This window comes from Hibiscus syriacus, unplaced genomic scaffold (genome assembly GCF_006381635.1).
Source record: "Hibiscus syriacus cultivar Baekdansim isolate YM2019G1 unplaced genomic scaffold, ASM638163v2 tig00117034_pilon, whole genome shotgun sequence".
NCBI lineage: Eukaryota > Viridiplantae > Streptophyta > Magnoliopsida > Malvales > Malvaceae > Hibiscus > Hibiscus syriacus.
The window spans coordinates 11905719-11925716 of NW_024063533.1; the positions used below are offsets into that span (position 1 = coordinate 11905719).

The following is a 19998-nucleotide window of genomic DNA, read 5'->3' on the forward strand; positions in this document are numbered from 1 at the left end:
TGGGGTGTAGCCAGGCAACTAGGATGAAAGATAAGTTTGAAATTTAAAGAATTTAAAAATGTAATAATACTATGGTAAGAAGATAAGTGGAGTTCATGGAAGTTTTAATGGAAAAGAATTGGTTTAAAAAGGTGATAGGGATAGATAAGGTGGGTCCCGCTAATTGGAAAGGTTAGTTTTGAAAGAATTTTAATTGACCCGAATAAAGGTGGTGGCAGAAAGGTTATTTAAAGGGGACAAAGGGTTCGTCTAACATGTGCCAAATGGTGGGGGTTTTGTTAACCTATGTCGCTTGTTGAATAAATTATGGTGTTGTCTCTATATGTGAGGCACTACTTCAAAGCTAAATATTCGATTGAAAATATCAAATTTGTTTAAAGAAAAATAAAATAAGTACTTAATAAAATAAATAATCAATAAAAATAAAAATAAAAATATTAAAAATGAAATGAAATAAAATGAAATGGATTGCCTCTCATTTAGCATTTTTGTTTAATGTCGTTAGCTCGACGATATGTTTTCAGATTACAAGTTCTTCCAATTCATGTTCTTCCAATTCAATTTCTTCAATTAAACCAACTGGAGTGTTTTTGTAGTATGGCTTCAATATTTGACTATTAACCTTAAATCACACTTCTTAATCATCTTCGACTTCAATCGCACCATAAGGAAACATTTTGAGTTACATTAAAAGGTCGGAGCCATTTTGATATAAGCTTTCCTATAAAAAGTTTAAACTTAGAGTTAAATAGTAAAACCTTTTGATCGATTTGCCCATAATACATCGATTAATTTAAGAAATCCCAAAGGGCCTTTATAAGCAGTTTGGTTTGCCCATAATGCACCAGTTAATTTAAGACTCCAATCCTTACGGTCTGATTTGACAATCTTCTCAAGTATTGTCTTAATTTCATGGCTTGATACTTCTGTTTGTCCATTTGTCTACGGATGGTAGGCAATGACAATTCTTTGAGTCACTTCAAATTTCTTCATAAGTGATTCAATTAATCGGTTAATGAGGTGAGTTCATCAATCACTTATTTTAGCCCATGGTTTGCCAAACCAAAAAAAAAAATCAGAAAATTAATCGTGGTTTTGGCATCATTATTTCTAGTGGCATTAACTTTTACCTATTTAGAAACATAATCTACAACAAGAATTATGTAAGTAATTCCAAATGAGGAAATAAAAGGACTCATGTAGTCAATTCCCCAAACATAAAATATTTCACATAACTTAACTGGATTGAGAGGCATTTCATTTCTTCGACTTAGATTTCCTATATGTTGACATCCAATTAATTTTAACTCTAGGCAAATTTAATTGTAACTTATATGTGGCTAAATAATTGACCATATTCACAAACCAAGGGGTATTTTTCTACGCCACCATTAGACTCTCTTTAGGAAATTCTTCTCGAAGGGGTGAAGCATATATGTAGTGGGGAATTCGACGCAAATGATTAGCTACCAAATTTTTGCATCACTTTTTATCTGTAGTCTCAAAATTGAATTATTTTAAAAGCAGAATTCATTGGGTAAATCTCAATTTTACCTCATTTTTGCTCATCAAATATATTAAAGATGCATGGTAAGAAAAAACAGTAATTTTAGTACCAAGAAAATAAGATCTAAATTTTTCTAAAGCAAATAATTCTTTTGCTATAGTGGAGTAATTTTTTAGTCGAATCCCAGGTTCGAGATGCATAGGTTATGATATGTGACTCTTTGATGATTTTTGACTGAGAACGGATCCCACGTTTGTATCTGATGCGTCACACATAAGTACGAAATGATAGTTCCAATTTGGTCGGTGAATAATTGGAGCTTATATAAGCTTTTCTTTCAAAGTATCAAATGACTCTATACACTCTAGATTGAAATCAAATGCTTGATCCTTCTGAAGCAAATGGTATAACAGATGCGCTATCTTCGAAAAATCCTTAATAAACCTACGGTAAAATCTTATACTACCAAGGAAGGAGAAGACATCCCTCAAAGTTGTGGGGTAAGGAAGTGAGTGTATAATATTCGTTTTTTGCTTTATCAACTACAATTCCATTTGAAGAAACGATATGGCCCAGAATTAACCCCTTATCAACCATAAAATAACATTTTTTTAATTCAATACGAGGTTAAATTCTAGGCACCATCTAAGTACATTGGTGAAATTTAAAAAACATTCGTCAAATAAATTATCATATACAGTGAAGTCATCCATGAAGAATTCAATTTTTTTATATAGTCAGAGAATATGCTAAGTATACATGTCTGGAATATGAACAGAGCATTGCAAAGATCAAAAGGCATGCATCGATAAGCAAATGTGCCGAAGGGACAGGAGAATGCCATCTTTTCCTGATTTTCTACTACCACTGGTGTTAGAGTATACCCAAAGACCAATGATATGATGATCGTAATGATACATTTTATTTATCGATTTTATTGAATAAAGACAATACCGCTATTATTTTCAGTTATATATATATATGTTTAACATAAACTGGAGGATAATAAAGTCCATATAAAAACATAATTGTTACTATTAAAAGATCCTTAGTAAAGTATTATTATGGGCATGGACAATAATAATACGCTTAAGACTAACTTGTTATTGATTCATAACAACGAGTTTTAATTGACATAGAGATGTCAGAATTGATACATAATTATATTGTTAGTGAACAATGTGTTGGATTGGCCCACCATGAGCATATGTCTTGGATTATTATGTGACAGTCATAACATTGCTCATGGTGATGACTATATGTATGATCCTCATACATGAGATCAATACTCTCCCAACATATATTGTTGTATGTTTTGATGCAGTTAAACAAGCTTCGTAACTGGTTGCTCTATAAAGACTGTTATTGAATATATCTCGATATATGTAGTGGGTATGTATGATTAAGATATGATTTGTCCTTCCTACATAATAAGAAATCTATCACAGGTCACTTGATTGAGTGAGACTAGAAATGCATGGCCATGCTCAAATAAGTAGATATGAGATATCACAAATTATTCTTTAATTAAAGTCTACTCTTGATATCAAGAAATAATAGATGGACTATACAAGTGTGACTATTCCAAGACATGTGCCTATTCTAGATATAAAGAACAAAAGGATATAATACATAAAGGAGTTAATCACGAAGATGATATGTCAAATAATATTTTCTTGTAACTTAGGTGACAATGATATATTGCTAGATATCACTCATTGTATATAATATTAGAATTGTTCTAATAATTACTGCTAACGTTACAAGAACCTATAGGGTCACACCCTAAGATTGAAATGAGCAAAGATGTACAATTTGTTGTACGTTACTAAAATATATTTAGAGTTAATGTATATTTGATATACATATGTTTTAATAATCCTGAATATTTAATTTAAATTAATTAAATAAAGATTTAATTAATTTGAAACAATAAAATCCCTAATATGTTAGAGGAAATTGGATATAAAAGGAGGTGTAAGGTCTAGCACCCGTTTTTACACATTATCTTTAGCCATTTTTCTCAAAACAGTTTTGGGAAAAGCAAATATTGCTCTCAATCGGGTAAACTGAGTAGAGGTCGATATGTGGTTTTGTGGAGGCTTACGATTCAAATCAATCAACACCACCATTAGTCGTTGTTGTCGTTGCTGTTTTTCAAGGAACCCACGGTAAGTATTCGCATCCTTTTCTCCCGATTTTGATTTATCATACTTGGATCGCTGGTGAGACCATTAAATTTTTGTTTCCACTATGCCATGGGGTGAGTTGACGGTCCCAACAGTGGTATCAGAGCCAGGTTGTACGATCTGAATTCGTGTTAATTTCTTGGTTGATGTGATATGTATGAGATGCATGTTCTAGTTTTATCGTTTTCGGCTAATATGTATGATTTTATTATTCGATTCGATAACCGAAATTATTAATATGTTATTTTGTTAATATGTGCATTGCTGCAAGGATTTTATGAAATCCATATGTTAATTGTTGACATGATGATCCGTGTGTGTGTGATAGCAGATCGCGTTTGGCAGTGGAACAATGGTTGTTCCGATGCAGAAAACCTTCGGGATTGAAAATCCTAAAAACATGATTTTGTTGATAAGTGTTTTCAAATTGTGAGGTTTTTCTATATAATTGGAAGTATTGTTTTTCAAAAACAATCCCAAAAACACAATGGTTGTTCCAATGTAGAAAGCCTTCGCCCATTGACCCTTCATCAGCAGTATAGATTGTAAGCCCATATTAATATTTTTAATAAAGGCGTAACAATGTGTATATATGATACGTTTATTTTGCACGGTGTTTGACAGGCATGGTTATAGCACTTGTTCAATTTACAATGGTTGAATTTGAAATACGGCCTGAGAGTCGTGCCTTTCTATATCTTAGTTGTATTTTTCTTCTCATCTTACTCCCTCATCTATAAAACGAGTTTCTTTTAAAATTGTAATCCTATGAAGATTCACAAGGTTGAATTAACGACGAGAAGATACCTAAAGAGCAATCTTAGGTTTTAGGGTTTTTGGTTCTCCCATTGGCTTGGGATGGGCTACCTTAGTTATTGTTTTTGGGCTATAACCATTGTATCTTATTTATTACTATATATGTTATGTATACAATGCATCAAATTATAAAATAAGAATGAATATTGATGAGATCAATAAGGGCCTAATATTAAAACGAACAATGATAAGATAATTACGAAAATCCCTCTTTATAATCAAAGTTAACTTAACCGTCCAATATTTACCCTCGTTAAGGCTTCGATCGATATTGTGTGGGATTTGCCAAAGCATTGGCACATAAATTTATCTTGGTTAAACGTGAAGAATAAGAAAGTGATATTCACCGGTTGAGATATTGGTAATAACTTAGCTAGGTTATTCTAATAGGATTAGAAACCTAGAGGTTAAGTATTTGGATAAGTTATGAGATGACTTCAACAAGAGTTGTTCACCAAAAGGAGGAGTTAAATGAGATGTAACTTGTAAAGTGTTACTTACCAAAATTATCACTATTCTAAAAGAAAAGCCAAAGTTGATTTACGAAATTGTTGAATTATGGATCCTCACCCACTAGAAAAATTTTAGTTTAATTATTCCAAAATTAAAACGGGAAGGTTTTTAATTTTTAATAAAATAGTGGGAGTAATTTGTAAATAAAGACATGTTTATAATTTTTTGGTAAATTTACTTTAATATTTCCATTGTTTTGGATTTAATGGCAAACAACACTTTATCACTGCGATCACTCCTTGATAAGGAGAAGCTTAATAGCATAAACTTCATTGACTGGTTTCGTAATTTGAGAATTGTTCTCAAATAGGAAAGGAATGAATATGTCATTAAAGAACATGTTCCTCATGAACCGGCAGCATATGCTTCTTGAGCTGAAAAAGACAAATTTAAGAAACATATGGATGATATGTTCTACGTAGGATGTCTAATGCTTGCCACCACGACTCCTGAACTTCATAAGCAACATGAGGACATGGTTGCATATGAAATGATTAAAAATATCAAGGAAATATATGAAGGCCAAGCACGTCAAGAGAGGTATGAGACCTCTAATGCTCTATTTCAATGCAAAATGGCAGAGGGATCTCCAGTAGGAGCTCATGTCATCAAGATGATGGGCTACATCCAAACTTGGAAAAGTTGGGATTTTCTCACAAAGATGAATTGGCTACCGATGTTATTCTGCAATCGTTGCAAGATAGCTTTAGCCAATTTGTCCTTAATTTCAACATGAATGAAATTAACAAGACTTTTCCATAGTTACTTGGCATGTTACGAACTGCTGAAAGTAACATGAAAAAAGGTTAGACTTAAGCCCATTCTAATGGTACACAAAGACAAAAAAGGGAAAGGAAAAGGTAGCGGAAAAATCTAATGGAAATGGTAAGGCCAAACCAAAAGGAAAAGATGCATTAAAACCCAAAGGGGGAGTTAGCAAGGAAGGAAAATGTTTCAATTGCGATAAGACCGGACACTGGAAGAGAAACTGCCATGTTTTCCTCGAAGAGGTTAAGAAGGCAAAAGCAAACGAAATGTTTGTTTCAGGTATTTATGTTATTGATGTTAATTTGTCAACATCTACTTCCTGGGTATTAGATATCGGTTGTGGTTCTCATATTTGTACTTATGTACAAAGACTGCAAAAGAGAAGGAATCTAGCTAAAAGAGACATAGACCTGCGGGTGGGAAATGAAGGAAGAGTTGTTGCATTAGATATGGGGACATATGTTTTATCTTTGCCTAGTGGACTTTATTTAAATTTAGAGGATTGTTATTTTGTGCCTAGTTTGAATAAGAACATTATTTCAATTTCTTTTTTAGACAATATTGGTTTTGAGATTATTATTAAGAATAATTGTTGTTTTATTTATCTCGGTAATATTTTTATGGTTCCGCATAATTGGTTAATGGTCTCTATATTTTGGATCAAGAAAACACCATTTATAACATAAATACTAAAAGATAAAAAACAAATGACTCGAATCAAACTTATCTTTGACATTTTCATTTAGGTCATATAAGTGAGAAACACATATCAAAACTCCATAAATATAGATTCATTTGATTTCAAACAATATGATGTATGTGAATCTTGCTTGTTGGGAAAATGAGTAAAGCTCTTTTAATAGTAAAGACGAGCGAGCAAGTGATTTATTGGGGTTAATACATAGTGATGTATGTGGACCGATGAATACACAAGCCAGAGGTGGATTCTATTACTTCATTACTTTCACCGATGACTTTAGTCGGTATGAGTATATTTATCTTATGCGCCATAAATCTGAAGCCCTTGAAAAGTTTAAGGAATTTAAAAATGAAGTACAAAATCAACTAGGCAAGAGTATTAAGGAACTTCGATCAGATCGAGGTGGAGAATACTTAAGCATAGAGTTTGATAAACTCCTTAAAGAATGTGGTATTGTCTTATAGCTTACACCACAATGGAATGGAGTTTCTAAAAGAAGGAATCGATCATTGTTAGACATGGTTTGATCGTTAAAGAGTCATAGTGATCTTTCGACTTCTTTTTGCGGACATGCACTTGAAACATCCACTTTCACACTAAATCGTGTTCCATCTAAATCAGTTCAAAAGACACCATACGAGATATAGAATAGGAAGCGTTTTAGTATGTATGTTATGAAGATTTGGGGTTGTGAAGCTTATGTAAAACATAAGATGTCTAGAAAACTCAAACTTAAATCTCATAAGCGTATATTTGTTGGATATCCTAAAGAAAATAAGGGATACTATTTCTTTAACCTTAATGAGAACAAAGTGTTTGTTGCTCGAATGAGATTTTTTCTCGAAAGAGAATTTCTCTTAAAGAAAGGTAAGGGTATAAATATTGAACTTAGAGAAGTTCAAGAACAAAAAATCAATGAACCTGAAGTTAAGCATGTGTGACGAGTTTTTGAGAAACAATCAACAGATTTAGAAATATAACAACTGCACAGATCCACTAGAGAATGCCATGCACCTTAGAGATTTGGATTTCTCGTTACCGCACATGGAGATGTTCTTATGGATCAAGATGAGCCTATGACTTATCAAGAGGCAGTGTCTAGCCAATACTATGAGAAATGGCTTGAAACCATGAGATTTGAGGTGAATTCCATGTTGGTAAACCAAGTGTGGACTTTGGTTGAACCACTTGAAGGGGTCAAACCTATAGGGCGTAAATGGGTTTTCAAGAAGAAAATCGACATGGATGGTAATGTACAAACATACAAGGGGTGATTAGTCGCTAAAGGTTTTTTGACAAGTTCATGGTGTAGACTATGACGAAACATTATCCCCTGTAGCTATGATTAAGTCCATCCGGATCTAGCTCGCAATAGTTACATTCCATGATTATGAAATCAGGCTAATAGATGTTAAAACTACTTTCCTTAATGGAAAACTTGAAAATGATGTGTATATGACACAACCATAAGGTTTTCTCATTCCAGGAAATACTGGAAAGGTTTGTAAGCTACAGAGGTATATTTATGGACTAAAGCAAGCTTCTAGAAACTAGAATCTTCGTTTCAATGATGCAATCAAAGAATTTGGTTTTATTAGAAATGAAGATTATCCTTGTGTTTATAAGAAGGCTAGTGGGAGCATTGTTTCTTTCCTAATCTTGTATGTAGAAAATATACCCATCATAGGAAATGATATACCTATTTTACAATTTGTTAAGACTTGGTTAGGTAGTTGTTTTTCTATAAATTATTTGGGTGAGATAGCGTATATCTTAGGAGTTAAGATCTATAGAGATAGATTAAGACGACTTCTAATTCTGAGTCAAAGCATATATATAGAGAAAGTGTTGAAAAGGTTCAGTATGGAAGAATCCAAGATAGGATATTTTACCTATGAGTCATGGTATTTCTCTTTCAAAAGAAATGTGTACTTCAACTCCACAAGAAATAGAACGGATGAATAAGATTCCATATGCTTCCGCTATTGGTTCTATCATGTATGCCATGATATGTACTCGACCAGATGTATCATATTCTTTAAGCATGATGAGTTGGTATTAGGTAAACCCTGGCGAAAATCATTGGGTTGCGGTTAAAAATATCCTTAAGTACTTAAGAATAACTAAGGATACATTTCTTGTCTATGGAGGTGAGGAAGAGCTTAGTGTAAAAGGTTATACTAATGCCAGCTTCTACATTGAAAAGGATGACTCACGATCATAATAGAGTTTTGTGTTTTGTCTTAATGGAGGTGTTGTGAGTTGAAAACGTTCGAAGCAATACACAGTAGTTGATTCTACAACAGAGGCTGAATACATTGCAGCCAGTGAAGTAACAAAAGAGGTTGTTTGGATCACGAAGTTCATATATGAGATAAGGGTTGTTCCTAGCATATCAGATGCTATAGAACTCTGTTATGAAAATAATGGAGCCATTGCACAAGCAAATGAACCCATATCTCATCAACGACCCAAATATAATCTTATGTACTTTCATCTTATTCGAGATATTATGGATCGATGAGATATGGAAATATGTAGAATGCACATGGATGACAATATTGTTGATCCCTTAACGAAGGCTCTTACACAGTAGAGGCATGATCATCACATTGAGTCACTCGGTATTAGATATGTGAGTGATTGGTCTTAGTGCTAGTGAGAGATTGTTAGAGTATGCCCAAAGACCAATCATATGATGATTCTAATAATACATTTTAATTACCGATTTTATTGAATAAAGGCATTGCCGCTATTATTTTAAGTTATATATATGTGTTTAACATAAACTGGAAGATAATAAAGTCCATAAAATAACATAATTGCTATTATTAAAATATCGCTAGTCAAGTATTATTATGGGCATGGACAATAATAATACGCTTAAGAGTAACATGTTATTGATTGATGACAACGAGTTGTCATTGGCATAAAGATGTCAGATTTGATACATGATTATATTGTTAGAGAACAATGTATTGGATTGACCCACAATGAGCATATGTCTTGAATTATTATGTGACAGTCATAACATTGCTCACAGTGATGACTATATGTATGATCCTCGTACTTGAGATCAATACTATCCCAACATATACTTTTGTATGTTTTGATGTAGTTAAACAAGCTCTATAACTGGTTGCTCTATAAAGACAGTTATTGAATATATCTCGATATATGTAATGGGTGTGTATAATTAAGATAGGATTTGTCCTTCCTACATAATAGGAAATCTATCATAGGCCACTTGATTGAGTGAGACTAGAAATGCATGGTTATACTCGAATAAGTTGATATGAGATATCACAAATTATTCTTTAATTAAAGTCTATTCTAGATATCAAGAAATAATAGATGGGCTATACAAGTGTGACTATTCCAAGACTTATGCCTATTGTAGACATAAAGGACAAAATGATGTAATACATAAAAGAGTTAATCACGAAGATGATATGTCAAATCATATTTTCTTGTAACTTAGGTGACAATGATATATTGCTAGATGTCACTCATTGTATGTAATATTAGATTTGTTCTAATAATTACTGCTAACGTTACAAGAACCTAAAGGGTCATACCCTAGGATTGAAATGAGCAAATATGTACAATTTGTTGTACGTTACTAAAAATAACCAATCATTTTTACACATTATCTTCAGCCATTTTTCTCAAAATAGTTTTGGGAAAAGAAAATATTGCTCTTAATCGGGTGAACTGAGTAGAGGCCAAGTCGTTGTTTTATGGAGGCTTACGATTCGAATCGATCGACACCACCATTAGACGTTGTTGTCATAGCTATTTTTTGAGGAACCATTTATAAGTATTCACATCCTTTCCTCCCAATTCTGTTTTATCATACTCGAATCGCTGGTAAGACCGTCGAATTTTTGTTTCAGTTGCGCCATGGGGTGAGTTGAAGGTCCCAATAACTAGGATATGGAAAAAACTTGAAAATCCATTAAGGCAACAATAATGAGATTTACCAGTTAATCTTTATATCATTTGATATATAAAAGAAAGAGGGAAATGATCTTTTCGGGTTAACGAATTCAAGTTCATGTAGTCGATGTAGACTCTCCATCCATTCTACACTCTTGTCAGAACTAACTCACCTTTCGAGTTTTCAATTACCATAAATCATGTTTTCTTTGGGACCACGTGGGCTGGATTTACCAAATTATTATTTGAGATTAGGTAAATGACATTCGCATCAAGAAGTTTTTGAATTTCCTTCTTTACGACCTCCTTCATTGGTGAATTCAATCGATGTTGACCTTCTCGTGATGATTTTTCTCCTTATTCAATTTTGATTTTATACATGCAAGTCGAGGGGCTAAGTCCCTTAATATCGGTAATAGTCCATCTAATTGCCTTTTTATGGACACACAATACAATCACCAAACTCCCTGATTTTATTGTCAAATTCCGCTAATTCCTTGTATAGATTATCAATAATGTTAGATTCTATGAATTCTTCAATGGCAGACTCAATAATATTAACAAAATTTAAACAGGAAACATAATCAGGATATTGCATTGCTTTGTATACATCAAATTTTACGACATAGAAGAATTTCTCTTCTTACATTGATTTTTGTATTCATTATAATAAGGATGAGGTGACCTAGAAGAATTCCTGAACAAGTTCCTAAATTATTGACATAGAAGTCTGTCAGAAAGATAAGCTTGTTTAACTTAACTAAGACATCTTCTAGGAGCCATTAAGGATAAATTATTGATTGATATGCCAGTTGTATTGTCACTCTTGTATCCTTCAAGGGCTCATTAGAAAGTAAGTTATACAGAGATAAAGACATTATATTTATAAAAGCTCCTAAATCACACATTGCACATTTTATTTCAACCTTGCCAATTTTACAAGGTAAATTAAACATACCTTGGTCTTTCAAATTTGGTGGAAGCTTTCAATGGAAAACAGCTGAGACGTGTTCTCCCTCTCATTCCTGGTAAGTCTTCTTTTTATCATACATATTTGTTTTAAAAATCTAGCAACCTTTGTCTATTTCCAATTACATCAATGACAGGTATGTCGATTTTACCTTTCCAAACACTTCCAAAATTTCCTTTTCCTCAGCTTGTTTATCTCTTTTTACTAACCTCAAAGGAAAAGGAGGTGCAGTGACATAGGGAGATGGTTTCAGGTAAGATTGTGATTAATTCTTCTTCTTTCTCTGTAATCTTGTATCAATCTATTTTCTTTTCTGAGATTCTGTGTCAGTTGTTTTTCTTATTTTTGGAATTTCAATTCTTCTTCTTTCTTCTAGGAACTTGTGTCAACGTCCTCTGGGATTGGTTGTGCGACAACTATATCGCTTCGGAGGGTGATGACACTAACATTTTCCCTTGGATTTGGCTCTGTTTGAGAAGGTAACTTCCCTTGTGATTTTAATATTCCCATGTTTTGAGCTAGGTGGCTGATTTGTTGATCCAATTCCTGAAAATGGGTTTTGGTTCGATTTTAGAATTTTCCATAGGACAAGGCCAGTCGTTCGAAAATAGATTTCGTAGAGGATTTTGGCGGTTGATATGTTTGTGGGAGCCTTGGCTGATAGCTTTGATTCAACCTCAGGTTTTGTCCACAGAAAAAGTTTGGATGGTCTTCTCATCCCATATTATAAGTATTAGCGTGTGGGTTATATGGCCTTTGGGGAGATGCTAGGAAATTCCCCACAACATTTACTTCTGTCTCAGTTTCTTCTTGTAAAATCAGACAGTAACCCATCGGATAATCTGGCATTATGCATATTCAACATACTCTTGATTTTCCATTTTTTCCTGCAACAAGTGAACTAACTACATCAGTCAATTTATCGATTTTGTTTTCAATAGAAATAATACTTATCTCATGAACCCGACAGTTGGGTTCACTTGAAAAGCCAAACTGTTGAGAGTTGTTTTCCATTGTAGAAATTAATTATCTTGTTGCAGTTGGGGTTTTTTTATAATAGTTCCTCCACTAGCAACATTTATAGTTTTCATTTCCATGGAAAGCAACCCTTCGAAGAAATACTGTTGAACTGTTTACTTGGATAATTTGTGTTGCGGACAACTTGCACAAAGTTTCTTAAATCACTCATAGTAGTCATAAAGTGATTTTCCATCTTTTTTTCTTATTCCCAATATACTTCTTCTTAATTCACTTACCTTTTCTGCTGGGAAAAATCTATGAAGAAAAATTCGAGATAAGTCTTCCCATGTATTGCTAAAGTTTGGAGGCAACTAAAATAACAACTCTTTGGCTAAACCAGATAGGAAAAAGGGAAAGCTCATAATTTAATTTGGTCTTCGGATACTCCCTGAGGTTTCATACTTGAACAAACCATATGGAACTTTGTGAGATGCTTGTGTGGACTCTTATTGGGAAGCCCATGGAGTACAGGAAAAAGATGAATAAGTCTTGTTTTAAGTTGAAATGGAGTTTTACATTGAGAGAAAGTGATGCAAAGAGGTTGTTAAACGACAGGTGTCGCAACTAGCTGGCGGATTGTTTGATCTACCATGGGTTCTAACAAGAAATTTGCGTCTGATGTAGTTTCATTTATCCATTATTTTGTTGGTGTTGGAGGTAGATGTTGCTATGGGATTTGGTTATGGATCTAATTATTCTTGTTGTTGTCATTTTCTTTTCTCTTGAAGCGTTTGTTTTTTAATTCACTAAGCTTGGACTTCGATTTTCGGGTCAAAATCTACTATGCTCTTGGATTCCTCCTGCTCATAAATCCAAAACAAACTTTATCAGTAACTTTAGCCAAAGTCCCCAACAAAGGATCCAATTTGACAAGCATCGTTGTACTGTCCAATAATAATCCTTAATCTCAAATAAAATAAATAAAATGATAGTATAGAGAATAAGGGTCGATCTATAGGGACTTTGGAGTTGTGATATATAAGGCTTTTGATTCTGGTTTAGGCAAAATTAATAGTAAAAATGGGGGGATTTGTTTGAAGGAATTTCAAGTAAAATAAAGAATTTAATCTAAAGGGTTAAATTTTGGTGCAAGTATCATTCCCCCACTCCTCAAAATCATTCATCCATGAATATGAAAATCCAAAAGAAGGTGAATCAGACGTGTTAAAAGGAAGGCTTGTGAAACACTTACCTGTATCAATGTGATATGTCTTTGTGCGCTTCAATAGAGGTTTCTTCTTTGTTAAATATGAGTTCTTGTTTTTGTCTTGAATTCATCCTTTGTGCACATATATTGTATTCCATTCTCTAGATTTAAATTCTACATGGTGCAGACCACTGCTGAATTTATAAGTTCTCTCAATGGTTTTACTCATGTGTGGGTAAAATAAGTGAGTAAAAAACTTGTTGATTAGTTTGCTAAAGTAATCCATTAAGTCTCCGAAGTGATGTTCATGAATTAAGAATTCTCGTGAGGAGCTTTGTGGAATGCATAGTTTGTTTAGTTGTAAAAGAAACTTATCTACAAAATAGAATTCATTTAAAAGCACCTTTACAAGAATGAGTATATATAACAGAAAGATCGGAGTCATTAGGACATAATTCCTTAATATTTCTGAATCCCACAAAATTAATATGTTTTTGAGAGGTAAAGGTGTACCTTCGGGGTAGTTCATCAATTATGTTGTTCTTGCCCCCATCTTTTAATAGCTTAAAGAATTCATGATTACTATGGATGATAACTTCAAGATCCTTACCTTGTAAAAAAGAGAAAAAAGTTAGAATATCATTAAAATGAGGAATAACATACTTACTTTTGGACTCTTGTAAATCGTGATTCATCGCTAATATGGAACATTGATAAAGGCTTTCTAATAGTAACCTGTCAGGTGGGCCACCTAATACTATTCAATAATTCTATACAAGAGGAAAACATATTAGGAAAGATAGTGTTATTGTCAAAAATTGAAACCAATGGTTGTTAAAGTGAAAAAGAATGCAACGATCTTTGTGAATGAGGTTCTCTCTCAATTTGTTGGGGACACACCATCGGATGATTTGGCTCCACACTGCTTGAATAGGAATGGTTCGTCCCTGTAATAGTGAGTACATCATGTCTGAATTTTTTTCCTGGCTAGATAAATCTGGATGCATAACACCACTAACAAGAAGGTTAAATATGTCAGCGTACCATGGTACATCTGTGGCAGATAAGATTTTCTCATCAGGGAAATCCTTCTTAATATCCCTCATGTCATGGCAAATGTTTTTGTTCTCTAGCATAGACAAGTGATTTGCTACATGGTTTTTAGTACCCTTCCTATCATTTACCTCTAAATCGAATTCTTGCAGATCTAATAAACCTAGGCTTTGTATCTTTTTTATTAACTAAGTACTTAATGGCAGAGTGATCAGTATGTATAATAACCTTAGTTCCTATAAGATATGGCCTAAACTTATCAAAAGCAAATACCATGGCAAGCAATTCTTTTTCAGTGGTGGTATAATTAAGTTGTGCATCTTTAAGGGTATGGATAACATAATAGATTACATGGAATATTTTACCTTTTCTTTGCCCTAGCACTGCCCCTACAGCATAGTCACTTGCATCGCACATCAGCTCAAAAGAGGCATCCCAGCCAGGTGGAACAACAATTGGTATCAATGTAAGTTTTTTCCTCAGATCAATGAACGCATTGAAGCATTCATCTTCGAACACGAACGGTTGATTTAGTTGAAGCAAAAGAAACAGAGGCTTTGAAATCTTTGAAAAGTCTTTAATGAACTACCTGTATATTCTTGCATGCCCTAGGAAACTTCGTATGCCTTTCATAGTGGTGGGTGGAGGTAAATTCTCAATTACTTCCACTTTGGCTTTATCAACTTCGATGCCTTGGTGAGAAATTTTGTGTCCCAACACAATTTCTTTGCTCACCATAAAGTGACATTTCTCCCAGTTTAGCACAAGGTTGGACTCCTCGCATTGCTTCAGTACTTTAGATAAATTGCTAAGGTATCAGTCAAAATCATCACCCGAGATAGAGAAGTCATCCATAAATATTTTCATGAATTCCTCCACCATATCTGAGAAAATGGCCATCATACACCTCTGAAAAGTTGCCAGAGAATTACATATTCCAAACAACATTTTTCTACAGGCATAGGTACCATACAAGTAGGTGACGGTGGTTTTCTCCTGATATTCAAGTGTTATAGCGATATGATTGTATATAGAATATCTATCAAGGAAACAGTAAAATGCCTTGCATGTTAACGGATCAATAATTTGATTGATGAAAGAGAGGGGGAAGTGGTATTTCTTCATTGCCTTGTTGAGCTTCCTGTAATACATGCATATCCTCTAGTTTGTGATGGTTCTTGTAGTCAAAAGCTTATCTTTCTCATTCTTAACCACGGTCACGCCATCCTTACTGACCCATGAACTATCGGATCTGGGATAGATCACTCCAGCATCAAGCCATTTTATGATTTCCTTCATCACCACTTTTTTCATTATCGGGTTAAGTCTCCTTTGTGGTTCAACATAATTGTTATGGCTATCTTCTAACTGGATCTTATGCATGCATATTGTAGGGTTGATTCCCTTTAAGTCTGCCATAGTCCACCCGAGAGCTTTTCTGTGTTGTGACAAGACTTTCAACAAAATTCTTTCTTGCTCGGGAGTTAGACTAGCAGAAATTATAACTGGTAAAGTTTCATCACTACTTAAATAAGTTTATTTCAAATGTGATGGCAACAGTTTATATTCTAAGGTAAGTGCATGTTGTAGTGAAGGTTTTGGAGGAATAAATTCATTGAAATCAAGGGGTTCAAATCTCATGCCTAGTATAGCTTGAAGTATACTATATTGTTCTTCCTCCAATGAATTGTCCTCATACTATGTACTTACTTTGCCTTTTTTATATCTTTTATCTATTTCAATCAAGAAACATTTGCCTACATTCACAAAAATTTTGCCTTGGAAACAAGTATTGTGTTCCTCATATTATAAAACATCGTCTTGGCCACAAATTTTACACTCTTCCTTAAGGAGAATATTGTCTTTGTAAAATTTATCATACTCATCAAGATGTACAAATTTTCCTTGACCAGAATTTTATGTTCTAGCTTCCGCCAATGAATCAACGTCTTCAATGTAATGGCATTCTTTAGAATCATCAACGTATTTAAGAGTGTTGAAGACATTGATCATGAGGCTTTGATCAGCCACCCTGTAGCTAAGAATAGACGTCCAAGAATAATAGGTGCATTTTCATCGGCTTCACAGTCTATAATGAGGAAATTAGTTGGAAAAACAAACTTGTCCACTTTAGCAATTACATCTTAAATTCTGTCTTAGGGAAAAACGTGTGACCGGTCAGCTTGTTACAAAATCACAGTGGTTGGTCGAGCATTACTATTCAAAGCTTAAAAAATATGGACTTGGGCATCATATTTACGCTTAACCCCAAGTCACAAAGAGCTCTTCTAACATATCCATCGCCGATGGAACATGGTATAACAAAGTTGCCAAGATCTTTTTGCTTCGTTGGAAGTTTACTTATTGATGAACAATATTTTGTTTCCATGGCAACAATTTCTATTCTTTCCACCTTTGTCTTCTTTGTGCCAATGTCCTTTAAAAATTTGGCAACGGAAGGCATGTGCTCAATGACTTCAAGTAATTGAACATGGATATGTAGTTGATCAAGGACATCAACAAACTTTCTAAAATGTATCTCGTGATTATGCTTCTTCAACCGCTAAGGGAAAAGTGGTGGAGGTCTAACTTCATCCGCTGTAGGTGGTGAAGCAACGTTTGCCTTGGAAAATAATTTTTCACCATTAGTGTGATGACTTCTTGAACCCTCGTTCCTTTCTTTCTCCTTATCTAGTTCTGCTTGTTCAAAAATCTCAACTTGATCTTCAGGTTCTTCAAGTGTGGTGCCTTGGCTAAAATTTTCTTGTTTCTCCCCCATAAACTTATCCACAATATTAATTTGAATAACATTCCTCAATGTGAGCACAATGTATTGCTCATTTCCATGAGGCTTAGTGACATGAGTTTCACTAGGGAGACTACCTTGTGGGCAAGAATGTAGTGTCGTGGCAATTTGTCTCACTTGATTCTCCAATGCCCTCAATGATGAGCTATGGCTTTGTAATAGAACTGCTTGGCTTTACCATAGATTGCCTTGATTCTTGATTCTTGATGAATGTTCGTGTATCAAGGTCTTTATTGAAGCCATTAAATCTTTTGACGAGGCCATAAATTCCTATAATGAAGCTTCGAGGGAGTTAGAATTTGAAGAAGATGCATTACTTTTATTATTACCTTGCCATGGCATCTGTTGATGTTGCGAACTTGAGTGTTCATAAATGTTTGTTGTGGCCTGTTATAATTGCCTGCATAATTGTTATTGTTATTTCCTTGATTACCCCATGAAAAATTTGGATGTTGTCGCCATCCATGATTATATGTATTGGAGTAGGGGTTGTTGTTACTTCTATTGAAGTTGCCTATGAAATTTATGGACTCTTGGTTTTCTAGGCATTTACTCTCATGATGATTTCCTTGGCAAAAAATGCATGCTGAGTTAGTTGCCTTGTTGGGCAGAAACGGAATCCTTACTATCAACTTCATACACCCCAGATATTCTTCTGCCGGTTCCAAGCCTTGCAGACGGGAATTGATAGTCATCATACGAGTAGGTGCGTTGACACCATTGTAAAACATCACGACTTGAGTCCAGTAGTTGAATCTGTGGTTAGCGCACTTGCGAAGCAAGCTTTTATATCTTTCCCAACACTCATACATAGATTCATCATCGCCTTGGCAAAAACTAGCAATGTAATTGCCAAGCTGGGTGTGCATATTGGGCGGGTTGTAGCGAAGCAGAAAACTTTTGCATAAGTTAGCCCAAGATTCCATTGATCCAGAAGGGACCCCATTAAGCCAAGCTCTTTCTCAGTCACGTAGAGAGTAGGGGAACAATTTAAGCTTCAGCACATCTTCATGTTGAACATCACCGGTTTAAGCTCAAAATGGGCTTCATGTATTTTAGGTGCCACGATTCTAGGGTTGAGATCATCAAGATTTGGGTTTAAGTGATATCGTATTTCTCGTGGTCTTGCAACATTTGTGGGAAGATTATTTGTTGCGACCTTGGGATCTACCTGATCTTCCAGCTTGATACTGTAGTCGATTCTTGTAATCCCTGGCACACTGGTTGCGTCGCCTTTGTTTGAATGATTGTTTGATCTCAGGGTCGAATGGTTCTAATGGTTCACAATCAGATCTCAGGGTTATGCAACGATAAAACCTTCAAATGGAAACAAGAAAATAAATGAGTTAAACTAAATAAACAAAATGTGACAAGAAAATAAAAATTTGCTATGGCAGAAATTATCAAAATTCCTCCAGTTGCCAATCCCCCGCAATGGCGCCAAAAATATGATCGCTTGTGAATGTATATGCTAAGACAAGCAAATCTGTGCAAGTATACACAATCGATACAAGTAATATAATAGTAAGTACAGTTATCGTCTCCTAAGGGATTGGTGGGAATTATTGATATTTTTCCATAGCTAGAACTAGATGTCACGAGCTAGTCCTGAAGTTCTTGTCAAAATAGAAAACAACTAGTGTCAGAGGAAATAAACGAATGAAAAGTTCCTGGCAAGGAAAATTTGCAAAAGTAAATAAATAAAAATTGTCAACGCCAATAAAAGTATTGAGTTCAATATATTCAGAAAAACCTTACACAATCAGATTTCTTACGAAGCACTTAGGTTGGTTTTTCTATGGAGAGAAGTTATTCTATGTCTAGAATGACTTAGTGTGTTATGCTTAGGTTGCCCGATAGGATTATTGGAGTATTCAAGAACAGTTGCTACAACAATACTACTCGATGTGAACTACAACCCTCGGTTTGTCAAACTGTTGATGTGGCAATACCCCTCAACGTAAACTACAGGCATTGACTATCCTACTCAAGTAGTTACCCCTTTTAGTCTAATGAAACCCTCTCTATAAACACCATTCTTTTATTTATTTTCATTTTTATTTATTTGTTTTGCTTTTTTGCTTTATCATTATTTTATTATGTAAAAAATATTATAATATTGTAATGGTTAGGTTATTAATACCCCAACCAACCCTTGTAAAATCACTCTCCCTTTTCTCGAAAATATAAATGAGAAGCATATTTTATTTTGACTTTCTTTCTCTCCCTTTTAGCTTTCTTTTCTTTTCTCATTGGCTTTTTTCTTTGGTTTTTCAGGGGGGTCATGGGGGCAGAGGGAGTGGCCACCGTTGAGCTATGGCTGACGTGTGAGAAAGGTCAGTTCGTGGCCTAGCAATGCCGGTTGTTGGTGGTTGGCAAAGGCCGAGGAGTCGATCATTGGGAGTTTGTTTTTAGGGTTTAGTTTTGTGAGTGATGAGCGTCAGAGGTGGCTTTTTTACGTCGTTTAAGTCACCGGTCGGAGCAAGGTAGGGGTCACAAAGGCTTGGTGGCCAGTGTTGGGGGTAGGTTTTAAGCCTCTCAGCTTGGTGAAGAGAAAGAACGAGAGAGGG

The 19998-nt window shown here is 34.5% G+C and overlaps 1 long non-coding RNA gene across 1 annotated transcript; it reads left to right on the forward strand.

Annotated features, from left to right (window-relative positions):
• Positions 1-3582: 3582 nt before the first annotated feature.
• On the forward strand, positions 3583-19918 carry LOC120196831. The gene is made up of 3 exons (XR_005523221.1): positions 3583-3594; positions 10407-10412; positions 19833-19918. It is a non-coding gene; the product is annotated as an uncharacterized LOC120196831 (long non-coding RNA).
• Positions 19919-19998: the final 80 nt, after the last annotated feature.